Source organism: Mesoplodon densirostris, chromosome 9 (assembly GCF_025265405.1).
Source record: "Mesoplodon densirostris isolate mMesDen1 chromosome 9, mMesDen1 primary haplotype, whole genome shotgun sequence".
Lineage (NCBI taxonomy): Eukaryota > Metazoa > Chordata > Mammalia > Artiodactyla > Ziphiidae > Mesoplodon > Mesoplodon densirostris.
In genome coordinates, this window is record NC_082669.1 from 22374660 (window position 1) to 22389596 (window position 14937).

Sequence of the window (14937 nt, forward strand, 5' to 3'; positions counted from 1 at the left end):
GGTAAGGATCCAACTTTATACTTTTTCTGAATGGCTATACTAACTATGCCAACAGCATTTGTTAAATAGTTCATCCTATCCATAGTTTTAAAACATCATCTGTCTTATTTGGGTCTGTTTCTGGGCTTTTCAGTTATGTTCCACCCTGATATTTCTCTTCTGGTTAGAAGTACATTTGTATTATATCTTCATAAACTACGTGTAGCACATAGCAGGCGACAGTATTTAAGATGGAACGTAATTTAATTATCCATTGTTTCAAAGCTTGTCTATTTCTGCCTGTTTTTCCTTGGGACTTTCTGAATCACTTTGATCACTTTCACCAAGTATCCTTTTAGGATTTTAACTAGAAACATATTAAGTGTTTAAATTAGTGTGGGTTTTTTTTGTTGTTTGTTTTTGTTTGGGTTGGTGGTTTTTTGCATGTTCCTCATTAAAAGTTCTGAAAGTTTCCTTACTGTAGTTCTGATATGTTGGTTTTTTAAAGAGTTTTCAAAAAAAAATTTTTTTGTTTTTGCTTCTAGAAATGGGCTCTTCATATTGTTATAAATAATATTTTAAACTAGTCTGCTTATATAGGAAAGCTGTCATTTTTTAAAAACTGGCCACATTACTTCTATTATTTCTAATAGTTTTCAGTTGATTGAATATGATAATGGGCATTCTTGTTTCTGATTTTACGAACATCTTAATTTTTTAGTATTTCACTCATGTATAATTTAAGCTATAGATTAGAAATAGAATAGTTTATTATGTTAAGAATATTCATGAAGCCCATTTATCATGATTAGATGTTAAATTTTTTTAAATGCTTTTTCATTGTAAAGCATTTTCTCCTTTGATCTATTGATGATAGGCACCAGTTATATTAGTAGAATCTAATACTGAGCCATTCATTAGAAATACTGTTGTATTCTATTGACTAACCCTGTATTTAGTATTTTGTAGTTATGTTTATGAGGTAAGTCTAGTTTTAATTAACAGGTTTTGATAGTGTTACAGAAGAAACTGGAAAACTTGTGTTTTATTTGATTTAGAATGGCTTATGTGTCCTGAGAATGATTTTTTTTTGAAGTTGATGCTGTTTTATTTATATCCAAATACACCTGACTTTTTTCTTGAAGGTGATTCTTTCACTGTTTCTCCATTTCCTCATGTGTCCTTGATCTTTTCAGGGTTCTGTTTCTTGAGTAAATGTTGGTAATTTTATTTTTTCTGAAATTCATCATATAGTCCATCTTATATTTAATGTTTTTAGCATACAGTTGTACTTAATAATCTCAGTGTTTTAAAAACATTATCATCTATTGTTACATATCCTTTGTGTGTTTTTTCTCTTTTCCCTGATTAGACTAGTTAGGATTTGCCCCATTCTACCTCTGTCCTCTCACCACCAGGGAATAAAAATCTATCATTTACTTCTTATTTATTTTAACAGTTTGATTTTGATTCTTTTCTTCTACTTCCCTTATTTATCCCTACCTCTTGAGTTGAATAATTGGTCCATTTGTTTTTCTTCCTTCCAATTCTAAAAGAAACCATTTTAATGCTATGAATTCTCTGATTATTTCTTTGCTTCCATCCAGTAGGTTAAGAATGTTGTGTTTTCAGAATATTTAGTGGTTGCAAATTTGATTGCTTGTTTGATCCAAGGATTATTTAGAATAGTGTGTTTCAATTTCCAGGTCGTTGGATATATTTTATTTTTTATTTTTTTGTTAATAACAGATTTTCTGTTACATATAGTCAGTGTATGTAGTCTGCTTTGGGGAATTTATTAAGGATTTCTTTTAAGTCTGCCAAGCAAATAAATTTTGTAAATATTTCTTTAGGATAAGTATGTCATTTGATATAATTTGTCATATAAGCATTAAATCAATATTATTACACACTGGTAAGATTCTCTATATCTTATTTCTCAAGGAGTGAGAAATGTAAAATAAATTCTTATACTGCTATTAACGTATTTTTCCTTATATGTCTAATTCTTTTTGCTTTATATATTCAGTGCTATATTCAGCACATACAGGTTCATAACTACTTAATCTCTGTTCCATTTATTCAAGCTTTTAAAACTTTTAATTCTACTAGGTCCAGTTTTAATATTACTACAATTGGTCTTCCTGTGAGTTTATTTCACACTCTCTCTGCTTGCCCCCCCCCCCTTTTAATGCTACCTTGCTTTGTTTTTAATCTTTTGCTAAAACTGGTTTTCTTTCTCTCTTTTTTAGAAATTTGTATTTTGAGGCCTTCTGTTGATTTGTAATGTGTATACAGACTTTTCTACTCAGCTTTAAATATTTCAAAGACATACACCTGTTTCTTGAATGAATAACTTCAGAAGTTATATAAGAGTTGCTATAGACTGTCTCCTATAAAAAGGTTGCCAAATCAGTCACCAAAAAGAGGAATGGGATTACCATGACTGACTTAGACCAAGGTCGAAGCAATGTTGGAGAGTCACTTGTAATTATTATTAGGCATTCATCTAAAAAAAGGCTGACAAAGTAAGGATCAGTGTTCTTGGATGTTAAAAACATGATTGTAAACAAACAAAAAGTGGATGGGCTGTAAAATAGAATATCCACAGCTGAAGATCAAATTAGTGAGCCTGAATATCAAGCTGAGTGATGCTGGGAATGATCCTCCCTAAAATTCACTACTAAAAAATTAAATAAAAGTTTAAAGGGAAAATTGAGAAATGGAGGCTAGATCTAGATATCCCAATATTCATCTGATAGGGGTTGCAAAAAGAACAGGTAGAATGGAGATACATAAAGAAATACTAGAAGAAAACTTTCCAGAGTAGAAAAAGACATGAATCTTGTATTGAAGAGATCCACGGAATGCAAAGCAAGATGTATGATGAGAGTCACACTTGATATACGTCAAAATAATATCTCAGAATTTTAAATTTTATTGGAACTTTACATTTATTTATTGTATACTGAGAAAATAAAAACAGATTGTCTGCAAAAGACAGAGAATCATACTGGCACCACACCCCCTCACCATTAACACTGGATGCTAAAAGTTTCTGCGAAGTCTAAGGGAAACAACTTTGACCTTAGAATTCCATCCTCAGTGTGTTAGGGAATAGTGGTGTTCCCTCGGCCTTCTTGCTTTGACTGAAATCTAGCTCTTCCCTGAGGGGACTGACTGCCCTAAGGCCTTCTCAAGTGATGGCTGTTTTTTCTCCCTTGGACCACTGGGCCTGGAATCTAGTTAAGTGTCCTTTTTGATGTTCATTTTCACTTTCAGACTGTTCTTGTTGCTGCTTTAAAACTATGGAGATTTGCCGCTTGTGTCATCAGACTGCTTCACTCATGCCTCCCTGCTGCAGTTATTTACTGACCTCTGACCTGTCCTTCCCCTTTCACCCTCCCCGCCATTCTTTGAAGATTTTAATTCCTGGCTCACTATCACTGCCCTATTTCTATCTTGATTTCAGCATCCGTGTGGATGATCCTTAAAATCTTGGCTTCTCTGTTTCTCTGCTGCTCCTCCAATGGTCTTATCCTCCGCCTCATCTCAGCTACTCATGTCCTTGTCATACCCTCGACTTTATGGCCACGAGTTCCATGACCCCTGCAAATCTCAATTCAAGCACAATACTTACCCTACGCTGGAACCGCCCTCCCCCCACCCAAGTTTGCAGCCCACTCTGATACTCTTACTCCAACCACCTTTCTCACTCCCTTCTACACATCTGCAACTGCCTTGTCACGCTCTTGCTTTCCTGTATTCATGTGAAAAAGCCAAAACTGTTCAGACCCAACATCCCCAAGGTTTAAATCCACTGTCTGCATCTGTGCAGCTGAACATTGCTGGAAAAACACTCAACCATGCCCACTAGTTTCACTTTACTTCATGATCACTAATCTCACATGGGCCCTTAAGGCTACCCAACAGTTATACTACCATGGTTCATCAGTTCTAAAGCATAGATTTTCACACTTAATATCTCTGAAATGAGGATGTGTCTTATATATGCCACTATGGTATGTCATACTTTAATTGGTAGAGTTTTCCCCTTTTTAGTGTTACCTAAAAAATAGTGTGTCTTACAATCAATGGCATCTTTAATAAAGTAAAGCATAATTACCTCATACTTTTCATTCTCTCGTTTTCCCACATGATCATTTAATACTTTTTTCTTCTCTACTCAAATCTCCAGTATTTCCTTCCTGTATTAGTTTGCTAGAGCTGCCAAGGCAGCATTCTTGCTGTGTCCTCACATAGTCTTTCCTCTGTGTGAGTGCATGTCTCATGTCTGTGTATCCAAATTTCCTCTTCTTATAAGGAAATCAGTCATTGGATTAGGGCCCACATCAAGGGCCTCATGTTTTGTTTGTTTTTTTTTGCAGTACATGGGCCTCTCACTGTTGTGGCCTCTCCCATTGCGGAGCACAGGCTCCGGACGCGCAGGCTCAGCGGCCATGGCTCACGGGCCCAGCCGCTCCGCGGCATGTGGGATCCCCCCGGACCGGGGCACGAACCCGCGTCCCCTGCATCGGCAGGCGGACTCCCAACCACTGCGCCACCAGGGAAGTCCAAGGGCCTCATTTTAACTTAATAACCTTTTAAACGACCTTATCTCCAAATATAGTTACATTGTGAGGTACTGAGGGTTAGGACTTAAACATGTAAATTTTGAGGGGACACAATTCAGCCCATAATACTTCCCCATTCTCACTTTCAGTTGGTGACTTTGTTCCCTATTTCCACAGATACAGAAATAAATGAGAGAAATACAAAAGTTCCTACTGTATCACCCCCACCTTTCACTAACTGTCTTCATTTCATTAACTTCTTTCCTGTTACTATGGACAAACTATCCGTATTCCTAGAAAAATCTCTTGCCAAACAAATTAGTTCCTTCCAGCTCAACTTTCTCTATGGCATTAACAATTTTTTTCCATATAAGTTCTAAGGGGGCCAGAGTTTTGTTTTGTTCTTCTCTACTCCTAGCACCTAGAAAAAGCTCAATATTTAATGAACAAATACAGATATATAATAAATATATCCCTTTATATGCAAGATAAAGGAATGCACTTAGAAGGGAAAGCCTTCACTGGAAGCAGAATTATAAGAGTTTATCAAGTAAGAGAATAAAATGGAACAAAATTAAGTCAATCAGTTCTAGAATAGCAGAACACTTCATAAGAACAAGAAGTAGGTTGCTAAAGAGTGGCAGTCACTTGAAGGAAAAAGACTCCTCAGTGAGCATCTAAGATATGGTCATATAACAAGGACAGAGGGGATTCAGAGAGGAGAACCACAGCTGATCAAAAACCTCACTTTACTGCCAAGACAGGGAGTCTTTGCTATTCTTCTCAATTAGGATATGTTACATGTATATGGTGACCACTGTATGTTTTCATTTGTCTCCCATCCTAATGGAAGTTTCTTTTTTCTTTTGCCTTCTTTCTTTTCTCTCTCTTCCTACCTTCCTTCCTTTTTTCTCTTCCTTCCTTTTTCTCTCTTCCTTCCCTCTCCCTCCCTTCCTTCTCCTCCTCCCCTTCATGTCTTTGTCTTCCTCCTCCTCCTTTCAACTGCAATTACCCTGTTTTCTTTCTATCACTACATATTAAGTATGGTGGAATTGATTGAGTGTATAATTTAGCCATAGTTTGCCATAATGAGTTGTGCTATATCTAGAATGGAAAAGAGAAATACAAATCATCCAGAGTTCTGAACTCCAATATGAATGAATAATGAGACTCTGAGTTTTCTTTATAAGGAGATGTTTTGTCATACATATATATTAGATAGTTATATTTTATGAGGTGTGACTATTTTTAAGAAGTGTATCTATGCTAAATGCAATGTGGAATCCTGGGTTGGATTCTGGAACAGAAAAGAGATCATTGTTGGAAAGACTGATGAAATCTAAATAAAGTCTGCATTTTAGTTTTAGTTTAGTATTCTCAGTTTTAACAAATGTACTATGGTTATGCAAGATGTTAATACCAGGCAACGTTGTGTGAAGGCTATATGGGAACTCTCTGTACTATCTTCACAACTTATCTGTAAATCTAATATTCAAAATATAAAGTAAAAACAAAACAAAACCAAAAAAACTACAAAAAAACGTGTATAGAAGGAAGCCTATATATGGAACTTGGGCTGCTGGGAGGTGGAATGTCTTTTCTTACTTAGCATTCATTCCCCCTTTGTCAATAATATTCTGCTTTCTATTAGGAAACTATGCGTCCTTCTACTTTCAGTCTCTGTGGTTCAGAGGGGACTACTAACTTTACCTCTCCTCCTGTGATGGCAAGTGCCCCAGGCTTGACCCACTGATCGACAAACACCACATTCTCTTGGTCACAGCTGCAGATTCAGGGATGGACATATGACTCAATCAGTGCCAGTAAGACTCAATTCCAAGACTCTTGGAACACTGTTAAGAAGCTAGAATCTCTCCTTTCCACTGAGGTTGCTAAGAGGGGTTGTATCAGCCTTACTGTAATCATGAGGCAAGAGTCTGCTGGAAAATGGGACCAAGACAAGAGAAGAACAAACAGCAAGAGACAGCAAACCCAAGAGAAAGCATCTTAGCTCCTCTGTCCAGACAGGACCTAGACTTTGTCAATAAAATATGTTTGCTGTATAAGTCAATTTACGGTGGAGTTTCTGAACCTTGCAGCTTGATGGAATCTAGACTAGTACAAAACTTAACTGTAGTGGGGTACTGCAAAACTACTCATCTAGTTTGACACCATTTTTTAAAAAAAGGATTTGTTTTTGCATATAAAATCTTTTGAAAGATTTAAGCCGTTAACTGGACTGGGGTTACAAGAGATTTTCACATTCTGCTTTACACATTTCTGAATTGTTTGAGTTTTTCACCAGGAACAAACATTATTTCCATCATCAGAAGTAGCAAATGTTAACCAGAACTGCTGTCTTAGGAAGTATCTATGATAAAGAAAAGCAGACAAAGAAACCAAAACCAGTTGAAACCTTAGTAATTTTAATTTACCTTGTTCAGTTAGTCAGATGATTTAATCAATTCAAGTTATAGACTGAGACCCAAAAGTTTTCTTTTTTTTAAATGAATGCCATATAGCTGTAAAGTGATAAACACTTTGCTCATGACAGTATATAGAATTTTTCTTGAAAGATAGGCATGAAAATGTGTGGCTTTTGAGATAAAACTCTAGCAATGTAGAAACTATTTATTTTCTTAACATCTTCTCCCTAAAGCTTTGAATTTTAGTCCAGTTCATTTCCTAGGGTCATAAACTTAAAATGATTACAGCGTAGTGCCAAAGTTTGAGAAGAAATCTGCCATTACTTTAAATTCAGGGTTTGTAATATAATAGTATCCTTCAACAGGAATCTCATCCCATATTCTATAGGCTCATGTGGTGTTAATTACATTAAAAAATAATCACAATCATTCATTCCCAATAAACGGTTGAATTGCAAAATGGCCCTAATATGTAGAATGTCAGCCAACAAGAATTCCTTTGTATCTACATATAATGGGAATATTTACGAAATTTACTCAATTGTTTCCAGTCCCATCTTAAAAAGCAACCCCCCCCGAGAACCCTGGTCTAATAAATTTATAAAAAGCATTTACTAAAAATGTGCACATTTTTCTGTTAATTACTCAGAACAAAGATCTTAAACTGGTGATCCAGGGTTGGGATTCAGCTTATAGGTAGTTTTGTTTGATTCAGTGCTTAAACATTAAAAAAATTAGTTTAAAACTGGGAGGGTTTGTGTAAAAAAGTCCAGATTTCTGCCAGTTATTTAAAAAATGGGAAAATCTGGCAACACTGCACGTCTGTATTGGGCATTAAGTTAGTACAAATATAAAAAGTGAGTAATTTCTCAGCTTCTTTCACATGTAATGAGAGCTAGGAAAAAGATGGCAAGTGTTTCCTCTTGCCCCTTCAGTCCTCTCTGGTAGCTGAATGTTGGAAGATGCTTCAATAACATTAGGGATTCTGACTTTCAAAGGATTAATAACAATTTTAAAGACCAAAGGGAAAGGTAATATGCAATATTTATTTCAATGTTGCTTTTGCACCATCAAATTACAGATATGTTTAAGAGTCATTTGATAAAATCAAAACAAAACCAAAGAAAGTCATGTTGATATTTTCTTATGATGAAAGCTTACCCTAATTATAAAGTAAAAAAAAAAGAAATGAAATTTGAGTGCTGGAGTCATAAAACCCAACCAAATACATTTATCCCAGATAATGTGCTCGCCTAAAGAAAAATAAAACTCTGGCAGTTTCCTTTGAACTCCTATTATTATCTAGCCTCATAAGCATTGGGTTTGATGTCATTTCTTTAATTACTTTCTTATTTATTTAATTATTCTTTATTTTTATTTATTTCTTAACTATCAAAAAGTTAGTGACCCATCAAGATTTGGGTATTCTATGTGGCCCAGATATTCATTGATATTGTACACTAATGTAATGCAAGTTGGTCTGAAATTTAACAACTTCAGCCTCACAGGACATCCCTGTGTTTTTCTCTTCCCATTTCTCATTCCTCTTTCCAAAAACAAACGGATTTCCAGATAACAGATAAATTTTTACTTTTAACATCTCTATAGATTGTGATATATTTAATCAATCGGGGTTCAAGGCATAAAACAAAATTCACTGTAAGTATTAAGTGGGAAGGGACAGACATTCAGGTTATGACAAAACCACTGGAAAGCCTGAAGGAGCAGGATCTGAGTTGGGCCTTCTGGAATGCTCTCTGAAAATACAGAAAGTAGTCCACTAGAGAGGCTACTGCATCTAAGGCCAGGCTAAAACTGGAAGACCCCACCACCAGCAACAGCATCCAGACAACAGGAAGACAAATGAAGCTGCAATGAGGAACTAGAGAATTAGATCAAGAAGCTGGAGACACCTAGCAAGCTGGCAAACGAACACTGGAATCTCAGGAAAACTGCAACCTTCCTTACCACTGGTGACAGCCAGAAGCCAATTGAAGACGGCCTCTGACTCACTTTTGTTTTCTAAATCTTAAGTGCCTCTAATTGGAAAGCGTGAATTTATATTCAGAACTCTATGGGTGCAAGGGAGTCAGGGCATTCAAAAAAAAATTTTTTTTTTCTAATCTTTCCAAATGGAAGGTGAAATGAAAGTTGAGGACCAATTTAAGTACTTACTATATACATAATTTTTAAAATAATTTGTATTGAATAATTTTTACAAATGTATACTTAAAAGTATACTTAAAAGTATACAGAATTAAAGGATTATAGTGACAGTTCAATCTGTGGCATTGGCATATACAAATATTTAACACAGATTATACATAAGGACTGAGAGAAAAACAAAGAAGGAATTATACTTCCTCTCACACAGAGAGAAACGACAGGATTAATACCTTCAACCTTCTTATGCCTGGAACCGTCCATTTCCAGCTCTACTGTCATTACCTTAATGTAATGCACAACCATCTCTGACCCTGACTATTTCAGTAGTTTACTGAATGGTCTTTGGGAATCTACTCTGTCAATCTTCTATTCTGTTTTCCACAGAGAAGCTGGAGCAAAACAAATTTTTAAAAATCAGTAGACTTTATTTTTCTGAGCAGTTCATGTTTACAGAAAAATGAGGAGGAAATACAGAGAGCTCCCCCATACCCTCTCATTCTCCTCCCACTTCCAGTTTCCTCTGTTATAGACACCTTGCATTAGTTGCACATTTGGTACAATTGATGAACCATTATTGACACATGATTAACTAAAATCACAGAGTAGACTCTGTAGTGTGTTGTACATTCTATGTGTTTGGGCAAATGTATAATGACATGTATCCACCATTACAGTACCATAAGAGAATAGTTTCACTGCCCTAAAAATCCCCTGTGGTCTACCTGTTCATCCCTCCCTCCACTTATCCACCCCTCGCAACTCCTGGCAATCTGATCTTTTTACTGTTTTTGTAGTTTTGTGTTTTCCGACTGTCAAATGTTGGAATTATATAGTATGTAGCCTTTTCAGTTCAGCTTCTTGGACTTAGTGTTATGCTTTTAAGGGCCTTCCATGACTTTCTGTGACTTGATAACTTTTTTTTTTTAATTGCTGAATAACATTCCATTGTATGGATCTACCAGTTTGTTTATCCATTTACCTACTGAAGGACTTGACTTGTTGGCTGCTTCCAAGTTTTGCAATTATGAATAAAACTGTTATCAACATTTGTGTGCTGGTTTTTGTGTGGACAAATATTTTCAACTCATCTGGGTAAATAACAAGGAATGAGATTGCTAGGTTGTTTGGTAAGAAAGAGTATGTTTAGTTTTCTAAGAAATTGCCAAACTGTCTTCCAAATTGGCTACACCATCTCGCATTCCCACCAGCAATGAAAGTTCATGTTGCTCCACATCCTGTCAGCATTTGGTGTTGTCGGTGTTTTGGATTTTTGCCTTTGGACTTAACCATAGTAACAATGGTATCTCATTGTTTTGCAAATATTTTCTCGCCACCTGTGGCTTATCTTTTCATTCTCCTAACAGCATCTTTTGCATAACAGAAATTTTCAGTTTTAATGAAGTCCAACTTATTTTTTCTTTTATGGATCATGCTTTTAGTGATGTATGTAAAAAAGTCATCACTAAACTGAAGGTTACCTAAATTTTCTATGTATCTTCTTTATAGGTTTGTGTTTTACATTTAGGTCTCTGATTCAAGTTTATTTTGTGAAAGGTGTAAGGTCTATGTCCAGATTCACTTTTTTTTTGCATGTAGATTTCCAGTTGTTCCAGCACCATTTGTTGAAAAGACTATCCTTTCTTCATTGAATTGCCTTGATCCTTTGTCAAAGATCAGTTGACTACATTTTTGTGGGTCTATTTATGGTCTCTGTATTCTGTTCCATTGACCTAGTTGTCTGTTCTTTCACTAATACCACGTGGTCCTGGTTACTGTAGCTTTATAGTAAGTTGACATCTGGTAGTGTCAGTCATGCAACTATGTTCTTCTCAATGTTGTGTTGGCTATTTTGGGTCTTCTGCCTTTACAATTAAACTTTAGAATAAATTTGTCAATATCCATAAAATAACTTCCTGCATTTTTGATTGAAATTGTGTAGAATCTATAATGCAAGTAGGGAAGAATATCTTGACAGTATTGAGTCTTCCTATCCATGTACATGGGATATCTCCATTAAAAAAATTTTTTTTTCTTTCACCAGTTTTGTAGTTGTCCTTATATAGATCTTACACATATTTTGTTAAGATTTATACCTAAGGTTTGTTTGTTTTTCTTTGGTGCTAATGTAAGTGGTACTGTTTTTTTTTTTTTTTTTTTTTTTTTTTGCGGTATGCGGGCCTCTCACTGTTATGGCCTCTCCTGTCGCAGAGCACAGGCTCCAGACACGAAGGCCCAGCGACCATGGCTCACCAGCCCAGCCGCTCCACGGCATGCAGGATCCTCCCGGACCGGGGCACGAACCCGCGTCCCCTGCATCGGCAGGCGGACTGTCAACCACTGTGCCACCAGAGAAGCCCGGTACTGGATTTTAAGTTTCAAATTCAAATTGTTCATTGCTGGTATATAAGAAAGTGATTGCCTTTTGTATATTAACTTTGTATACTGAAACCTTGCTGTAACTGTAACTGCTTAATCCTGCTTCCAGGTTTTTTCTTTCTTTTCTTTTTTCTTTGTGACTTTCTACACAATCATGTCATCTGTAAATGTTTTATTTCTTCCTTCTCATTCTTTACCTTTTACTTCATTTTTTTGGTTTTATTGCATTGCATTAGCATGATATTGCATCATATTGCAGTATTATGTTGAAAAGCAGTGGTAAGAGGGGACATCCATGCCCTGTTCCTGATCTTGGTGGAAAAGCATTTAGTTTCTATTTAGTATGATATTAGCTGTAGGTTTCTTGTAGATATTTTTTATCAAGTTAAGGAAGGTCCCTTCTATTCCAAGGTTGCTGAGTTTTAATCATGAATGGGTGCTGGATTTGGTCAAGTGCTCTTTCTGCATGTATTGATAAGATCATATGATTTGTCTTCTTTAGTCTGTTGATGTGATGGATTACAGTAATTGATTTCTGAATGTTGACCCAGCCTTGCACACCTGAAATCCCACTTGTGTATGGTGCATAATTCTTTTAATACAGTTAAGTATAAAAACAATGAGGTCATGGTCAGCAGGTTATTATACAAAGTTCATGAGCAAATTCAACCTACTATAACAACTCTAAGTAAACATAAGTTTTATGCACAAATATTTTTTAAAGTTTCCTTTTCTATCATCTCATGTTGACAGGTTACAATACTTGGAGGACAATATTAAATATAAATCTAAGAATGTTATAGGAATAGTCTTTGTCCTTCTGAGTAAACACATAAGTACATTTAACCTAGATTTTACGGTAACTGCTATGTAAATATTCTCTGACCTTTAAAAAAAACCTCTAAACATATTTGCATTCCCCAAAGTAGTTCTGACAGTCTTAGAAAGCTTTCTCATTACATCCTATTCTGTACAATTTTAGACAAGTCTCAATTGCATTAATTGGGGTTTATAATTTTTTTCATAATCACAAAAAACTGACCTATTACCACTTATTATCTGTCCTTTCCCCACTCATTTGTAGTGCTATATTAACAAAATATCAAGTTTTTATATATGTGTAAATTTGTTTCTGAGTTCTCTATTTTTGTTTCTTTAGTCTGTTTACTCTTACACCAATCAGTCATTAGATTTACAAGTTTCTTTATCTGGTAGAGCAAGCCTGCTTACATTTTTCTTCTTCAACATTTTTATTACTAATCTTGACACTTTTCCCTTCCATATAAATACTGGAATCATTTTGCAAGGTCCACAAAACTTATTTTGAGATTCGATTGGAGTTGAATTTATAGATTTAGGGAGAATGGACATATGTACAATATTGTATCTTTCCATCTATGAATAATATCTCCCTATTTAGTTGTGCTTTTTAAGAAGTTCTTAAAAAATGCTTTGTAATTTTCCCTGTTGTCTCCCCCAACCCCCTTCCCACTGAGATTTATTGCAGATTGCTATTTGGAGGCTGAGGCATTTTATTACATTTTTTTGACTGATGTGTAGGAATGCTGTAATTGTATATTTTTCTTGGATCCAGAATAATAGTTCAAAAAATTTTGCCTCCCTTGGAGTTGTACAGACAGTAATATTATCTGTACATAAGATCAGTTTCATCTCTTCCTTTGTAACTTTCACACTTCAGATATCTTCCTTTCCCACTTCTGGAAGACTTCTGCGTATTTAATTTTAAGCAATGCTTTTTCTTCATCTACCGAGTTATTAGTATAGATGTTTTCCTTTAATCAATAAGATGTATTATAGAAATAAATTTCCAGATGCTGAGCCATCAATGCAATGCTGAGATAAACCCTATCAGTTCTTTTTTGGTTTGTTTGTGAGCAACTGCTGAATTGTCATATCTTGTTTAGGATTTTTAGCAACTATGTACATAAGTGAAATGATCTATAATTTCCATTTATACTGTCCTTGGCCTGGTTTGAGATCAGTTAATACCACAGGTGTAAGATGTGCTGGATACTTTTTAACCAAAAGTTTTTAACCGAAAGTTTTTATAATACAGGAATTAAGTATTTCATGAAGGCTTAGTAAGTCTGTATCATCTGTGGGGAGTACTCATGATTATCAACTCAGTCTCTCTCATGGTTATTGGTTTATTCTGACTTTCTATTCCTTTTTGAGTCAATACTGATAATGTCAATATTTTTTTAAAATATAACACATTTCATCTATGCTTTCAAATACTATGGTGTACAGTTGGTCATCCTGTGTTTGCGTGACTTTCAAAGCCTTTATTGGTACTAATATGACTTCTTCATTTAATCATCAGTATACCAGAAAAAATTAGTCATCATTTGTCATCTGGGTCCAATGGACCCTTTTAATTTTTAAAAACATTTAAAGTTATTTAGCAAAATGTAGAGAATAAAGAGATAGTTAGAAAGAAGTTTGTTAGACATCTTAATAAGAATGTAAACATAGAAAACCCAAATTTTTATTTAGTATTTTCGTGGTTTTGGAAGTATTTAATACATAAGATGGGTAGCATCTCAAACATAAATAGGTGTTCATCTACTGTCACAAACTTAGAATATATTCATCTTATGAACCTTGATTCGAGTTTAAATATATCTCTAATGGGCTTTAGTTTATTATTACTTCTTGTTCTTTTTACACTTGCATCTTCAAAATGCAATATATTTAAGAACTATGATGTTATATTTTTGTTAAAGAAAGGATGGTCATTTCTTTTTGCTTCATAATTGCAAAACACTTTCACTTTCAGATTTATAAACACCAATCAGAATGGTAAATCCAACTGATTTTTCACTTTTACATCATCTATTTCCTTTTAATCAATTCTGAATACACACCTGCCTTTAGTATTTGTCTACCTACAATTCTGATTAACAAACATAAAAGATGTTCATCACAAAGTTATGTTATGAAGTCTTTTGGATGACTGAGTAAAGGAGAATATCATAATTCTTTCGTCCTTAGAAATATATTGTTCACTCATTGATTCTTGAATTTGAGAAAAACTTTTCTAGGATATTATCATCTGAAAATTTAGTCTGAGAGTTTGCTTATAAGAGACCAGAGTGCTGATTAGTTTAATAATCATGAAATACCTGCTAATTTTCTTTTCTTTGCCATTATGGGTGAAAAATGAAAAATGCCAAATTCTTAATTGTGCCCAAATAAAAGCTTAAAAAATCATTTACAGAGATTGTGTCCCTAGACTTCTTTTATCCCTTCTTTAAAGATGATGCAGGATTTAGGGCAATGCAAAGAAAACAAAAGGATGATGATCCTTGCACTATCCTTCTAGGTGATTCCATCACTTTGTTTTCCTACTGTAGTTCTTTTTTTTAAGCATAGTTCCTGATGTTACACCAAAG